The sequence below is a fragment of the Balaenoptera physalus genome (assembly GCF_965194825.1).
Source record: "Balaenoptera physalus genome assembly, chromosome: 3".
Classification (NCBI taxonomy): domain Eukaryota; kingdom Metazoa; phylum Chordata; class Mammalia; order Artiodactyla; family Balaenopteridae; genus Balaenoptera; species Balaenoptera physalus.
Genome location: NC_138890.1, coordinates 36,291,281 through 36,307,078, shown reverse-complemented (window position 1 = coordinate 36,307,078; position 15,798 = coordinate 36,291,281). Strand labels below are relative to the sequence as shown.

Below are 15,798 nucleotides of genomic sequence, written 5' to 3'. Positions count from 1 at the left end.
CAATTTGTTAGAAATCTTAGAAAGGAGGGGTTGGGTGATCAAGTGGCACCACATCTCCAAAAGTTGAAACAATTTCACCCATTAATTTATAGCCTCCCACCGTCCCAGTTCAGATTCTAGAGTGCTTCCCAGCCTTCCTCACACCATGGCACGTACAGAAAATTGTATCCGCAGAGGAGGCGGCCTGGCAACAGCCAACACAAGCATCAGCTACCCTAGATTCAGACTACTCTCCCTCAGGTGCAAAGACAATCTCTTACGGAGTGCCGACTAAACTTGATGCAAGGTGCTTTTATTTTATTTTAATGTCCTCTTTGTTTCTTTAACACAGTTGCTAAAGAGTGGTAATCATAAGGAAAAGGTTTTCTCACTGCACGAGCCTCAAAGACTCATGGAAATCTAGAATCTAGCCTATTATAACACTGATACCAGTAGAGGCCAGTCTTACTTAACTGGTATTTTGATATGACAATTATAACTATTCTTATCTATTCCTTAAAACAGACATCATTAGGCAATTAGAGAAGGGTAGAGTGTTGCAATTATTTGTGTACTTCTAATAAGTAACACTTAATATTTTAAAACATCTATTCCTCAAGTGAGTCCTTACTAGGCTAAAATCATCATGGAAAACAAGACTATGTTTGAGTTATTTATCCATTTGAGAAGGCTTTGTCATTTATTCAGAAGGATTAGTTTCTTTTTGTTTTGATTCCATCCCCCTCCTCCAATTAAATCATCAAGTACCAACTGATTTGTTTGGAAATGTATTATACCTATAAATGTATTATCTCTATGAGGCTCTATAATTCAGTGCATGATCTAGATAAATTAACCCCATCATCTGTTGGTTTACTTGGTCCAGAATCTGAAAAGTGAGGTGTTTGGAATTATAGAAACTTAAGGCAGAAAGTCCTAAGTAAGCATCTAAACTAGAGCTTTGCAATTTTTTTCTGTAAAGGATCAGATAGTGAATATTTTTGGCTTTGTGGGCTAGACAGTCTTCCTTCCTAGGGACGGCTCAGCTCTGCTGTTGTGGGACATTAGAAGTGGCCACAGACAAAACCTAAATGAATGAATGTGGCCAGATTTGGGCCACAGAGTGTGGTTTGCTGACCTCTGATCTACATTCATCTCCATTTGTAGATAAAGAGAGTGCTGTTCAGACAGGACATACTTGTCTCTGGTTTCAGATCAGTGGCGGGAGGTCAGATCTCCTACCTCCCAATTGTTCACTCTTTGCATGCTGTTATATTACTTTTATTTGTGGCAAAAAAAGAGGGAAACAAATGGCATTAAAATGATCAGGGGTGTTTTATTCTGATATGTCAGTCTTAAAATGTTAAACAAATACTAATAGCTAATATTTATAAAGTACTATGTATTAGGTAAAATGTTTTTTTTTAACATCTTTATTGGAGTATAATTGCTTTACAATGGTGTGCTAGTTTCTGCATTATAACAAAGTGAATCAGCTATACGTATACATATATCCCCATATCTCCTCCCTCTTGCATCTCCCTGCCTCCCACCCTCCCTATCCCACCCCTCTAGGTGGTTACAGAGCACTGAGCTGATCTCCCTGTGCTATGCAGCTGCTTCCCACTAGCTATCTATTTTACATTTGGTAGTGTATATACGCTAAGTTTTTACATACATTTTATTTAATCCCCACTCAACCGAATGAGGTAGATACTTTTATTATCTCTCGTTTAGGTATAGGAAACTGAGGCTCAGGTAAATTGTACAGCACATAAAGACTGTAATTGGGACAGCAAAGATTCCAACCCAATGACCAAAGCTTGGCTGGAATCCTACTCATCCATCATATCATACTGTCTCCATTGGTGAATGTGGTGGACATTTATTGTTTAGGGTCATCCAGCTCTGATTTCATATTATTTGATAAATGTAATGCAATCATAGCGACCCAAAGATATCAAGTCCTAATCCCTAGAACGTGTAAATTTTATATTTGGGAAGAGGATCTTTGCAGATGTAATTAAAGATTTTGAGATAATGTAATTATCCTAGATTTCCAGGTGGGACCTAAATAAACTCACAGGTATTTTCATAAGAAAACTCACAGGTATTTTTATAGAGAAACAAGGAAGAGGAGGCAATGTGACCACAAAGGCACACAGCAGAGTAACCACAAGCCAAGGAATGCTGGGAGCCACCGAAAGCTAGGTGAAGCCTGGAAGAGATTCTTCCTTAGAGGAGTGGAAAGAAGGGGTGAGGCCCTACTGCCTGATTTTGGGCTTCTTGCCTCCAGAACTGTTAAAAAAAACGTGTTTTGTTTGAAGTCACCAAGTCCATGGCAATTTGTTGCAGCAGTTTCAGGAAACCACTACAAGTAACCATACCCTGATGTTCCTCTGGATCACCACCCCTTCCCTACTCTTTACTCATGTACTTCTGATTGAAAATGAATACACCCTTGTTTCTAGGAGTGGTGCGTTTCACCAGTCCCAAATGAATCACAAAATTACATTCCTTTGGCCCTCATAATTGGCTCAGGAATAGATACATAAACTAGACATCCAATTAAAGTGAGTATGTGAAGTTCATAGCTATTGGAGATAGATACTTTATCTTTCCTGCTTGAAAAAGAGCATGTAGTTTAAGGACTACCTGGCAGACATCCTGCAGTCATGAGGGAAGAGGTTGCAGAGAGCAGAGAGCAAATTCGCCCTTTCTCCACCATCTTTGTTCTGTTCAGAACCTCAGTGGGTTGGATCATGCCCACCTGCATTGGTGAGGGTAATCTTCTTTACTCAGTCAACTGATTACGTTCTAATTTCTTTCAGAAACACCTTCACAGACACAGCCAGCAATAATGTTTTACCAGCTATCTGGGCATTGCCCAGTCAAGTTAACATATAAAATTAACCATCACAGGTGGTTTCTTTTGAGCCTATGCATAAAGCTTCAAGTAGGGTCAGCCTGATTTCATAAGGCCCAAAATTTCTTTTACAGTTAAAGCCAATTAGAACTGAGGTTTCTGTCATGACATCATAAAGACTCCTAATGTACAACAGGCTAAACATTTAAAAATTTTCTGTAAATGAAAAACATAAATATTTATTTCATAATTTTTAACTTCACTGAAAATGCAGAATCAGTCAGAAAAATATTTGGCACATAAAAATATATTGGGTTATCTAGTTTATATTTGGGTTTGGGTTAAATCTAGTTTATATTTTATCATAGTGCTTTTTGAGAAGAAAAAAATACAATGTATGGGTTCATTCTTCATTCTCTATCTGCTGAAATGGTGAGTCTCACTACCTTAACATCATTTTATCACTTTCTATTTATTCTCTAAACCCACATCTTTGCTTTCAGCATTTATGAAACTCTTATGATTTTGTCACTATATATCCATTTCTTTGTTAAATTTTTTCTTCCTTTTTCATTCTAAACTCTTAGATTTAAGCATTAATTTTATTTTCTTTAGAAACAGGAACCAGAGGGAAATAATTTGTTTTTTCTTTTAACATCTTTACTGGAGTATAATTGCTTTACAATGTTGTGTTAGTTTCTGCTATATAACAAAGTGAATCAGCTATATGTATACATATATCCCCATATACCCTCCCTCTTGTGTCTCCCTCCCACCCTCCCTATCCCACCCCTCTAGGTGGTCACACAGCACCGAGCTGATCTCCCTGTGCAATGCAGCTGCTTCCCATTAGCTATCTTTAACAATTGTTAGTGTATATATGTCCATGCCACTCTCTCACTTCGTCCCAGCTTACCCTTCCCCATCCCTATGTCCTCAAGTTCATTCTCTACGTCTGCGTCTTTATTCCTGTCCTGCTCCTAGGTTCTTCAGAACCCTTTTTTTTTTTTTTTTTTTAGATTCCATATATTTGTTAGCATACACTATTTGTTTTTCTCTTTCTGACTTACTTCACTCTGTATGACAGACTCTAGGTCCATCCACGTCACTACAAATAACTCAATTTTGTTTCTTTTTATGGCTGAGTAATATCCCATTGTATATATGTGCCACATCTTCTTTATCCATTCATCTGTCGATGGACACTTAGGTTGCTTCCATGTCCTGGCTATTGTAAATAGTGCTGCAGTGAACATTGTGGTACATGACTCTTTTTGAATTACGGTTTTCTCAGGGTATATGCCCAGTAGTGGGATTGCTGGGTCATATGGTAGTTCTATTTTTAGCGTTTTAAGGAACTTCCAACTGTTCTCCACAGTGGCTGTATCAATTTACATTCACACCAACAGTGCAAGAGAGTTCCCTTTTCACCACACCCTCTCCAGCATTTATTGTTTGTAGATTTTTTGAGGATGGCCATTCTGCTTGGTGTGAGGTGATACCTCATTGTAATTTTGATTTGCATTTCTCTAATGATTAGTGATGTTGAGCATCCTTTTATGTGTTTGCTGGCCATCTGTATATCTTCTTTGGAGAAATGTCTATTTAGGTCTTCTGCCCATTTTTGGATTGGGTTGTTTGTTTTTTTGATGTTGAGCTGCATGAGCTGCTTGTATGTGTTGGAGATTAATCCTTTGTCAGTTGCTTCGTTTGCAAATATTTTCTCCCATTCTGAGGGTTATCTTTTCATCTTGTTTATGGTTTCCTTCACTGTGCAAAAGCTTTTGAGTTTGATTAGGTCACATTTGTTTATTTTTGCTTTTATTTCCACTTCTCTAGGAGGTGGGTGAAAAAGGATCTTGCGGTGATTTATGTCATAGAGTGTTCTGCCTATGTTTTCCTCTAAGAGTTTGATAGTATCTGCCCTTACATTTAGGTCTTTAATCCATTTTGAGTTTATTTTTGTATATGGTGTTAAGGAGTGTTCTAATTTCATTCTTTTACATGTAGCTGTCCAGTTTTCCCAGCACCACTTATTGAAGAGGCTGTCTTTTCTCCATTGTATATTCTTGCCTCCTTTATCAAAGATATGGTGACCATATGTGTGTGGGTTTATCTCTGGGCTTTCTATCCTGTTCCATTGATCTATATTTCTGTTTTTGTGCCAGTATCATACTGTCTTGATTACTGTAGCTTTGTCGTACAGTTTGAAGTCAGGGAACCTGATTCCTCCAGCTCCCTTTTTCTTTCTCAAGGTTTCTTTGGCTAGTCGGGATCTTTTGTGTTTCCATACAAAATGTGAAATATTTTGTTCTAGTTCTGTGAAAAATGCCATTGGTAGTTTGATAGGGATTGCACTGAATCTGTAGATTGCTTTGGGTAGTACAGTCATTTTCACAGTGTTTACTATTCCAATCCAAGAACATGGTATATCTTTCCATCTGTTTGTATTATCTTTAATTTCTTTCACTAGTGTCTTATGTTTTCTGCATACAGGTCTTTTGTCTCCCTAGGTAGGTTTATTCCTAGGTATTTTATTCTTTTTGTTGCAGGGGTAAATGGGAGTGTTTCCTTAATTTCTCTTACAGATTTTTCATCATTAGTGTATAGGAATGCAAGAGATTTCTGTGCATTCATTTTGTATCCTGCTACTTCACCAAATTTATTGCTTAGCTCTAGTAGTTTTCTCAAAGCATCTTTAGGATTATCTATGTATAGTATCATGTCATCTGCAAACAGTGACAGTTTTACTGCTTCTTTTCTGATTTGGATTACTTTTATTTCTTTTTCTTCTCTCACTGCTGTGGCTAAAACTTCCAAAACTATGTTGAATAATAGCAATGAGAGTGGGCAACCTTTTCTTGCTCCTGATCTTAGAAGAAATGCTTTCAGTTTTCACCACTGAGAACAATGATGGTTGTGTGTTTGTCATATATGGCCTTTATTATGTTGAGGTAAGTTCCCCCTATGCCTACTTTCTGGAGGGTTTTTATCATAAGTCAGTGTTGAATTTTGTCAAAAGCTTTTTCTGCATCTATTGAGATGATCATATGGTTTTTCTCCTTCAATTTGTTAATATGGTGTATCACATTGATTGATTTGAGTATATTGAAGAGTCCTTGCATTCCTGGGAAAAATCCCACTTGATCATGGTGTATGATCCTTTTAATGTGCTGTTGGATTCTGTATGCTAGTATTTTGTTGAGGATGTTTGCATCTATGTTCATCAGTGGTATTAGCCTGTAGTTTTCTTTCTTTGTGACATCTTTGTCTGGTTTTGGTATCAGAGTGATGGTGGGCTCATAGAATGAGTTTCGGAGGGTTCCTCCCCCTGCTATATTCTGGAAGAGTTTGAGAAGGATAGGTGTTAGCTCTTCTCTAAATGTTTGATAGAATTCACCTGTGAAGCCATGTGGTCCTGGGCTTTTGTTTGTTGAAGATTTTTACTCACAGTCTCAATTTCAGTGCTTGTGATTGGTCTGTTCATATTTTCTATTTCTTCCTGGTTCAGTGTCAGAAGGTTGTGCTTTTCTAAGAATTTGTCCATTTCTTCCAGGTTGTCCATTTCATTGGCATAGAATTGCTTGTAGTAATCTCTCATGATCATTTGTATTTCTGCAGTGTCAGTTGTTACCTCTCCTTTTTCGTTTCTAATTCTGTTGATTTGAGTCTTCTCCCTTTTTTTCTTGATGAGTCTGGCTACTGGTTTATCAATTTTGTTTATCTTCTCAAAGAACCAGCTTTTAGTTTTATTGATCTTTGCTTTCGTTTCCTCCATTTCTTTTTCATTTATTTCTGATCTGATCTTTATGATTTCTTTCCTTCTGCTAACTTTGGGGTTTTTTTGTTCTTCTTTCTCTAATTGCTTTAGGTGTAAGGTTAGGTTGTTTGAGATTTTTCTTGTTTCTTGAGGTAGGATTGTATTGCTATTAACTTCCCTCTTAGAACTGATCTTGCTGCATCCCATAGGTTTTGAGTTGTGTTTTCATTGTGATTTGTTTCTAGAATTTTTTTATTTCTTCTTTGATTTCTTCAGTGATCTCTTGGTTATTTAGTAGCATATTGTTTAGCTTCCATGTGTTTGTATTTTTTACAGTTTTTTTTCCCTGTAATTGATATCTAGTCTTATAGCGTTTTGGTCAGAAAAGATACTTGTTACGATTTCAATTTTCTTAAATTTACCAAGGCTTGATTTGTGACCCAAGATATGATGTATCCTGGAGAATGTTCCATGAGCACCTGAGAAGAAAGTGTATTATCTTGTTTTGGGATGGATTGTCCTATAAATATCAATTAAGTCCATCTTGTGTAATGTGTCATTTAAAGCTTGTGTTTCTTTATTTATTTTCATTTTGGATGGAGATAACTTTTTTGAATGATGCTTTTGTATTTTTACCTCAAAACAAAAGATTTCACCATAAAAATCTGCCTCCAAAATGATAATATCTCTTCATAGTTGGTATATAATCAAAATCTTAAAACTAACTGAAAACTCAAATCTTCACTCTGGAAGTTTGAATTTTTTTTTAGAGAAAATCAGTATCTGTTGTATGGGATAACACATTCAAGAGGGCTTTTTCTAATTTATTAAATGCCAATTGATAGTATATAATGATGACATCATTGCTTCATTAATTATCCAACATTTAAATGTTCCCAGGTTAGTTTCACAACAATCTTCTTCTGTCAACCCCTAAGGAGAAAAGATGGCTGAACATGTGACACAAACTTAAAAAAGTAAAGTGATATGTTAATTATTTCTCAGTAAAACTGGAAAAGGAAACAATACATCCATTAAGTATGCATATATGACAATCATTACAGCATTATTCCTTTTTAAATCTGTGGGTGTTTGAGTTGTTTGTTAAGAAAATTACTGAATATATGAAAGTTTCTGATAAAGACAGCAGAAAAATAAGTTAAAAACTCTCTGCAATAATCAGCATAGCCATATTATCATGTAAAATAAAATTGCTTTTATAGTATAGCTCTCATGGTTCCCTTACATCTAGAAATGTTATTGTCACAGCTATTGCTAATGCACAGAAGAAATGGAAAATGTGGGATAATTTGACCATATGGAATATAAGAAGTTGAAAACTTTGGACAGCTTGACCATATGAAATAAGGCTCCTTGATGCATTTAGTTAGATTCTGCCTGTGATAACTGAGCTAACTGTCTGAATAACAGTGCCCACCACTTGTTACACAGCTGACAGAAGTGATTCTATGATTAACCTGGGTTGGTTGTTTCTATGGCTCAAATCACTGGATATCCAGAATTGTTCTGAACATCAGATTTTGCTCCATCTTGGAAGCATGTTCAAAATATAACCGGGAGTATAGTATGCATATCATAGACACAGTTTTGTGGTGTGCACACATGGGCCATGATCTGGACGTGCAAAAAGGAAGACTTCTGTTTGGTCTGTTGCTTTGGGAATAGATGTCGGTGGAATTAATCTCTCTGCATGTGTCATCCTTCCTATCACTGGTACTATGAGCCTCTTTCAAGAAGATGTCTCCTTTTTCCTTCATTCCTGTGTATGTGTATTAAGTTCCACATTCATCATTTTCTGCTATGTTTTAATTTTTTGGTTATATGGATATGTTAAAAATGGTTATAGTATTGTTTGGATAGAGCAGACTAATAAAAGGATTATTGAACTTATTTTACTTCTTAGTTCACATGTATGGAAACTACAACTATAATAACTTGAGTTCTGAGACCAAGAACAGAATAATAATTTTGTGCTATACTCATGATAGTCTTTTCTTTGCATTTTTGCTTTGACACCTAAACTTTTTCATTTTTCTGGAGATGAAGCCTATGATTTATAATTTTTCACTTTCATTGTTGTTCATAAAGTTCTAAATCAGTTCTGTAAATAAATTGAACAATGTAGACTTATAATCCAAGCCTTGAATTAAAGTTTGTATACGTACTATTGAAAAAAATATTAAACTTTTTCTCATCTTTTTCTATGAATACAGCAACATATATTTTCATGTTACAAAATTCAAGGCATTGTTCAAATATTTCCAGTGTAAAGAAAAAGCAACTTACACATTTAACTAAATTCATAAGTTTCATATAGGTTTTTATATTGGTTCAATAACTTCATTGAAGTATATCATAAACAGTATCCTGCCTGAGCACTGTTGTCTTGATTTGTATATAGAAATCAATATTTTAACATACCAACAGTTCATTTTGTGTTTTCAGCTTATCTTCATCAACAATTTTACCTGAGAAATCACACACTTGTGAAATTCATCTTTTCTTTATTTCAGCAATAATCAACTGAGACTAAAGGCCATTCCGGTCAAAGACACAAAGGAAAAATACAATCACTGATTACTGAACATTTCAGCTCCTCTCTTCAAAGGTACAAAAAGCACAAACAAAGTCAATATAAAGCAACGAGTGCAAAGTGGTGTTTTACAAGAGATTATATGGAAATTAATCATACGAACACTACCTGTGTAAAACTGGATGGTGAAATCTACACCCTAAGAAATTGCTTAGCCATAAATTCCTCCTTTGTCTTCCCTCCCAAAGGACTTACAGAAAAGAAATACTCTTTTTTGAAAATTTAATTTGCCATTTTGCTGTCAAACAATAATCATTGACAAGCCAGAGTTGGGATCTGAGGTGTGAAAATGGAATGATAGCTGTGAAGAAAAGTCCTCCTAAAATTTTATGTAGGTGTTAAGTCAGTAGTCAGTTAGTGGCCTCCACTTACACTCTGGCGATACATCCTTAGAACATATGTCCGGCATCAAAGACTACTCCCTGAAACATCCTTGGATCAAACCAAAGTCAAGTGACATGTGTGAGGCTGAACAGATCTGTGAAGATGACATTTTCAGGAACTGGAAGAGCTCTGAGATTCTCACACTCTGAATACAGAAAGGACACAGAAGGTGCTGAAATATCCCATGTCATCACTTCCTGGCGAGACTGGCACGTATGTGAGTGGTTTTAGACCCTCTACTAAGACACTTCTTTTGATGGAATTATATTGGTGAACTTAAGGATCCAGTTCTTCTCATGTAAAAACCTAGTCTTTTAAAAATCCATGTCTCTTCTGAAGTGCAAAAACAGGAAGTTTTCTAGCCAAAACACATTCAAAAGTAGATTGAGGCTAAATCAAGTAAAAGATTGCAGAAATGCCTGCTTTCCATCCTTTTACACTCTCTCTCATTCACACAACTTTCCTTTCCTAGGGTTCTCTTCTGAGGCAAGCAGCTTCCTTGAGATATTGGCAAGAATCTTCCCCAAAAGTACTGTGAACTTGAAAGAAAAATGGTATTTGTAGATATTTCAAAAGTATCACTCACCTCTCTGCTAGACCCAAAGTGCCTCTTTTCTTCCAATTTGATTTCCATCCAGACAGAATGAAGGTCTATACGCCAAAATACTTCAGGCTGATATACCTGAATTGCCTCATTGTAACCAATCCCTAAAAGCCTTTTCAGTGTTATAGGTACAAACAGTTTAACTGCTACCAAATTAAGAATGTTGTATTTGGTGTTAGGATCAGTGAGAAGAGTACTGAATAACCCTGAAAAAATGTTACAAGTGTTTGAGAAATAGTTGTATTTGAGGGCAATTTAAAGTACATGGATGCTAGCAATGCTTATCACAAAACTCTGAAAGAACACCATGTTATAATACATTTTGCAAATAAAACAGAGAAAAAAATATATTCTACGTGCCAGAGGGAAATGGCTTGACATTGAGTTCTCACAACTGAAGTGCTGTATTTGTAAGGGAGTATGTACCTCTAGTAGATATAGAAACAAAAGATAATCTTTTATCCATCTGTTTTCTAGAACATATAACATGTAGCTTGTGGGCAAGTGAAAGAATTATTCACAGGCTACCACTTCTACTTCTCTGCTATCCAAATATCAGTGATGTGTCTGGAATTAAGTTCTAGAAAGTCTGAATCTCTGCCTTCAGAATCTGAAGTCATCAACTTTAAACACCCTGATTGAATTCATATTTCTTGTTAGCCTTTTAGCCTTTTGCCTGGGGAATTCATTTATTTTTATCAGACAGAGAGCTAATACTTGTTTAGATAATGGAGTATAATTTAATAGAGCAAAATTCCATGATAGTTAAGCACCACAGAGTACAAAGTAATGAATTTAGGAGTTGCCAACGTTTCCCATTAGGCTTTCAAAGCCTTAAGAGCCATGGGTTGTAAAAATATATTTTAAAAAAATCACGCTTTGTAACTGAATATCTGTTGTACTGGACAATCCCTTGCAGTGCTATTGTCAACACCAACATTGCTAGAGCATTAGCAATGTAATTGGGAGAGAAGGAGGTGGGGGGAAAGGTGAGCCAGGGAGGTGCAACAGACTCCTTTAATAAAAAGGGGAACAAAACAATTTCTAGATTTCTAGTATAGTGAAAGAAAACATGTTCATTAAAAATAAAAAAAGACAACCCTCAGAATGGGAGAAAATATTTGCAAATGAAGCAACTGACAAAGGATTAATCTCCAAAATTTACAAGCAGCTCATACAGCTCAGTATCAAAAAGACAAATAACCCAATCCAAAAATGGGCAGAAGACTTAAATAGACATTTCTCCAAAGAAGATATACAGATAGCCAACAAACACATGAAAGAATGCTCAACATCATTAATCATTAGAGAAATGCAAATCAAAACTACAATGAGATATCATCTCACACCAGTCAGAATGGCCATCCTCAAAAAATCTACAAACAATAAATGCTGGAGAGGATGTGGAGAAAAGGGAACCCTTCTACACTGTTGGTGGGAATGAAAATTGATACAGCCACTATGGAGAACATTATGGAGAGTCCTCAAAAAACTAAAAATAGAACTACCATACGACCCAGCAATCCCACTACTGGGCATATACCCTGAGAAAACCATAATTCAAAAAGAGTCATGTACCACAATGTTCATTGCAGCTCTATTTACAATAGCCAGGACATGGAAGCAACCTAAGTGTCCATCGACAGATGAATGGATAAAGAAGATGTGGCACATATATACAATGGAATATTACTCAGCCATAAAAAGAAACAAAATTGAGTTATTTGTAGTGAGGTGGATGGACCTAGAGTCTGTCATACAGAGTGAAGTAAGTCAGAAAGAGAAAAACAAATACTGTATGCTAACACATATATATGGAATCTAAAAAAAATTAAAAAATAAAAATGGTTCTGAAGAACCTAGAGGCAGGACAGGAATAAAGACGCAGATGTAGAGAATGGACTTGAGGACACGGGGAGAGGGAAGGGTAAGCTGGGACGAAGTGAGAGAGTGGCATGGACTTATATACACTACCAAATGTAAAATAGATAGCTAGTGGGAAGCAGCTGCATAGCACAGGGAGATCAGCTTGGTGCTTTGTGACCACCTAGAGCGGTGGGATAGGGAGGGTGGGAGGGAGACACAAGAGGGAGGAGATATGGGGATATGTGTATATGTATAGCTGATTTACTTTGTTATAAAGCAGAAACTAACACACCATTGTGAAGCAAGTATACTCCAATAAAGATGTTAAAAAAAAAAAAAATCTGAACAGGTAAGGACTCCCGTATTCACTACAATTGGATATGGGACAAGATCTATAATTCAGAGACTGGGTAAACTTCTCCCATTCTAAGTATGCAACAATTTTCATCTGGCCTATATTAAATTATTTTATAACATATAGAACACAAATTCACACCCAAAACGGAAATATGTTTCTGTTCCATTTTACTGCTTAACTATAGATGTTAGAAACAATAAAGTTTGAACTTTAGCTGTGCGAAGTATTTATATCAAAGAACTGAATCTTACTTCTAGCAGCATGAGCACTTTCCAAGGAATATAGGACAGCTAAATGGTTTGAGGTAGTTCCTTTTTTCACATCTGGATATCATATGTGCAAAATGATTATCTGATGAAAAGCTGGAAGAATTCACATTTAATATTTTTCTAATTAAAAGAGCTTTTGACATGAATTTTTAAAACTTTATTAATTTCCCCCTTGTCATCCTTTTGCTATTTTCTCATTAAGTAAATTGAGAGCAAAATAAACTTATAGAAAAAGATGAAAGTAATAGCCAAAATCCAACCACTCAGTTGTCAAACAGTGAATAGATTTGTTGTTTTAAACAATTTTATAATTAATTATAATTATATTTAAATATGCTTATATCAAGTAGCAAAACTTTATCATTTTTTCATTTTTTTCTTTCATCAATTTTTATGCCGAGAATATGCTTAATTACTTTTTATTAATTTATATAAACATAATTATTATTTGCTTATCTTTATTTTGCATCAATACAAAAGAATAATCTTGATTTAGAAGACTGATTAAAAATATAACCATTGTTTAATATTTTCCTCTGTTGAGGTTCTTTTAAAGTTTTATCTTAATAGGCCATATAAGTTTATTTAATGTTTCATTCTCCCTTAAAGCTGCTACTGTAAATGAACATTTTTTGGTTGCTATGGAAATTTTAAATTATGAATGTATTCTCTCTTGCTGAAATAAATTTTTTTAAATTAATTAATTAATTTATTTATTTTTGGCTGCGTTGGGTCTTCGTTGCTGCACGCGGGCTTTCTCTAGTTGCGGCAAGCGGGGGCTAATCTTCGTTGCAGTGCACGGGCTTCTCATTGGGGTGCCTTCTCTTTGTTTCAGAGCACGGGTTCTAGGCACGCGGGCTTCAGTAGTTGTGGCACGCGGGCTTAGTAGTTATGGCTCATGGGCTCTAGAGCGCAGGCTCAGTAGTTGTGGCACATGGTCTTATCTGCTCTGCGGCATGTGGGATCCTCCCGGACCAGGGATCGAACCCGTGTACCCCGCATTGGCAGGCAGATTCTCAACCACTGTGCCACCAGGGAAGCCCTGAAATAAATTCTTAATTTTACAAGTAAAGCTATGATTAATTCATATTTTATTAACATTATTTTCCATTTTTACAAAGTTTTAGTTAAAATCTTGCAAAATTAGAATATTACCCACTCAAACCTCTCATTTTGAAAACATAATAAAAAGAAAAATGATAACTATTTCTCAAGCATAATTTCATATAATACAAGAGAGAAAGTGTGGTTATTTGTCTACATAATTTTTATTCACTTAATTCATGAAACTATCTGCTGTATTACAGTGCATTGCAATAGTTACATTGCATTGCAATTTTCAGTTAAATCATTTCAATGGAGGAAAGCATTTATGGACTGTAAAGTATTAAACTTACAAAAGCAATTTTTTTTCCAGTGCTTTCAATAATAAAGATACTTTTATAGTCTTTTTGTATATCATCATGGTAAGAAAAAAATAACTAATTGGTTTATCGGAACCAACTAAAAAAAAAAAAAGATTTCCTTATTTGTTCTTCAAGCCGCACTGTTCCGAGTTTCTTGATCTCCTCAATAGTACAATTTTGCTTGCAGCATAGTTTGTAACCATGAAGAGTATATTTAAAATAAACAACAATAGGAATAAGCTATTCAATTTTAAAAATAGAATCCTCTACTGAATAAAACTTTCCTACATTTTAAGATATTGGATGATAACCTGAGCACTGTTGACAGTTAACTGTGGGATCTTAGGCAAGTCTGTTCTTAATTTTGAGTCTCAATTTACTAATCCAAAAAAAAAAGAATGGCATACACATCCTTTACGGAGGGACAAACAATATGCACAGATGTAAGATTAAGAGCCCAAACCTTTAGGCAGGCAGAGCTGAGTGAAACCTAACTTTCAGAAACGATGTGTGAAATGATATGATTTTGGACAAATCACTTCACCCCTATAAACTGTAGCTGTATTTGTAAAATGAGGATTACCATATTTGCCAGACAAGGAACGATAAACATAACTATCATGTTGGGAATATACCAGAGGAGGTGTGTAGCAGGAAACAAAGCAAGATGTGTGACAGGGAGGATTGTGGCATGAGGGAGATGCTGACTCAGACCAAAGCAGAAGCAGAAGAGTTGGTGAGACGTGGTTAGATTCAGGATGTATTTTGAAGGAGAAGCTAAGAGAACTTGCTGATTAATTGCATATCAAAGGAGAGGAAAAAGAGAGACTAACTAACTCTTAGATCTTTGACCTGGATAATTAAGTGAATTATATATGATTAAGTGAGAGGGAATCTAAGAAAGCATAGCTGGGAGCAAAGGGGTGCTTGGTGAAATATTAAGAGGTCAGTGCTGACTACCTTAATTTGAGATACCTCTTCTCTAGTAAAGAAAAATTTTCAACTGGGTTAAATACTAAGGAAATAAGACAGTTTCAGAAAGTAAATTTAGTAATATTGAGAGCCACTGTTGATCCAAACAAAAGTAGTTTCTGAGTAGCAGTAGAAACAAAAATTTGATTAGGGTAGAAGGATAAGATGTGAAGACAGAAAAATGTGCAGAGTTTTCCCAAAAGAGATGCAGTGATATGGAAAGAAGAGCTGAATAGGGAGATAGGGAAAGGGTCATATAATATATTTAAATTGGGGGATATCATGGCATATTTTACGCTGATGAAGTGACTCAGTACAGAGAGTAGAACTGATAAATGTAGTGAGGGATGCGGAGATGATTTCAGAAGCGAAAACCTTGAGAAGGTGAAATGGTGTTGATTTTATATCTATCTGTTAAGATTAGCCTTAGAAGAAGCAGGAGTAGTTTGACCACAATTACAAGAGTGAAAGCAGCATATTTTGTTACAGCTCCAGTGGGCTCATATATCACACACACACACACACACACACACACAGATCTTCTTTATTTTGCATCATGAAAAAACAGCCAAAGCCTAAATGTGAATACTGTTATGTAAACTGGGTCATAGGGTAAAAAAGAATAGAAGTTGTAACAATAATCTAAATATGCCATGGGGAATTGAGCAGAGATTGTGAAATCAAGGAATCCCATAAGTGTTAGTATTGATATATTTGGAA

General features: G+C 35.6%; 1 long non-coding RNA gene across 1 annotated transcript in view; it reads left to right on the top strand.

Annotated features, from left to right (window-relative positions):
- The first annotated feature begins 1,639 nt into the window (after nucleotides 1-1,639).
- LOC309658285 overlaps nucleotides 1,640-15,798 on the top strand; it is a 126,331-nt gene continuing 112,172 nt past the window's right edge. The window contains exon 1 of the long non-coding RNA XR_014262176.1: nucleotides 1,640-12,054. This is a non-coding gene — a long non-coding RNA (uncharacterized lncRNA). The remainder of the gene's footprint in view (nucleotides 12,055-15,798) is intronic.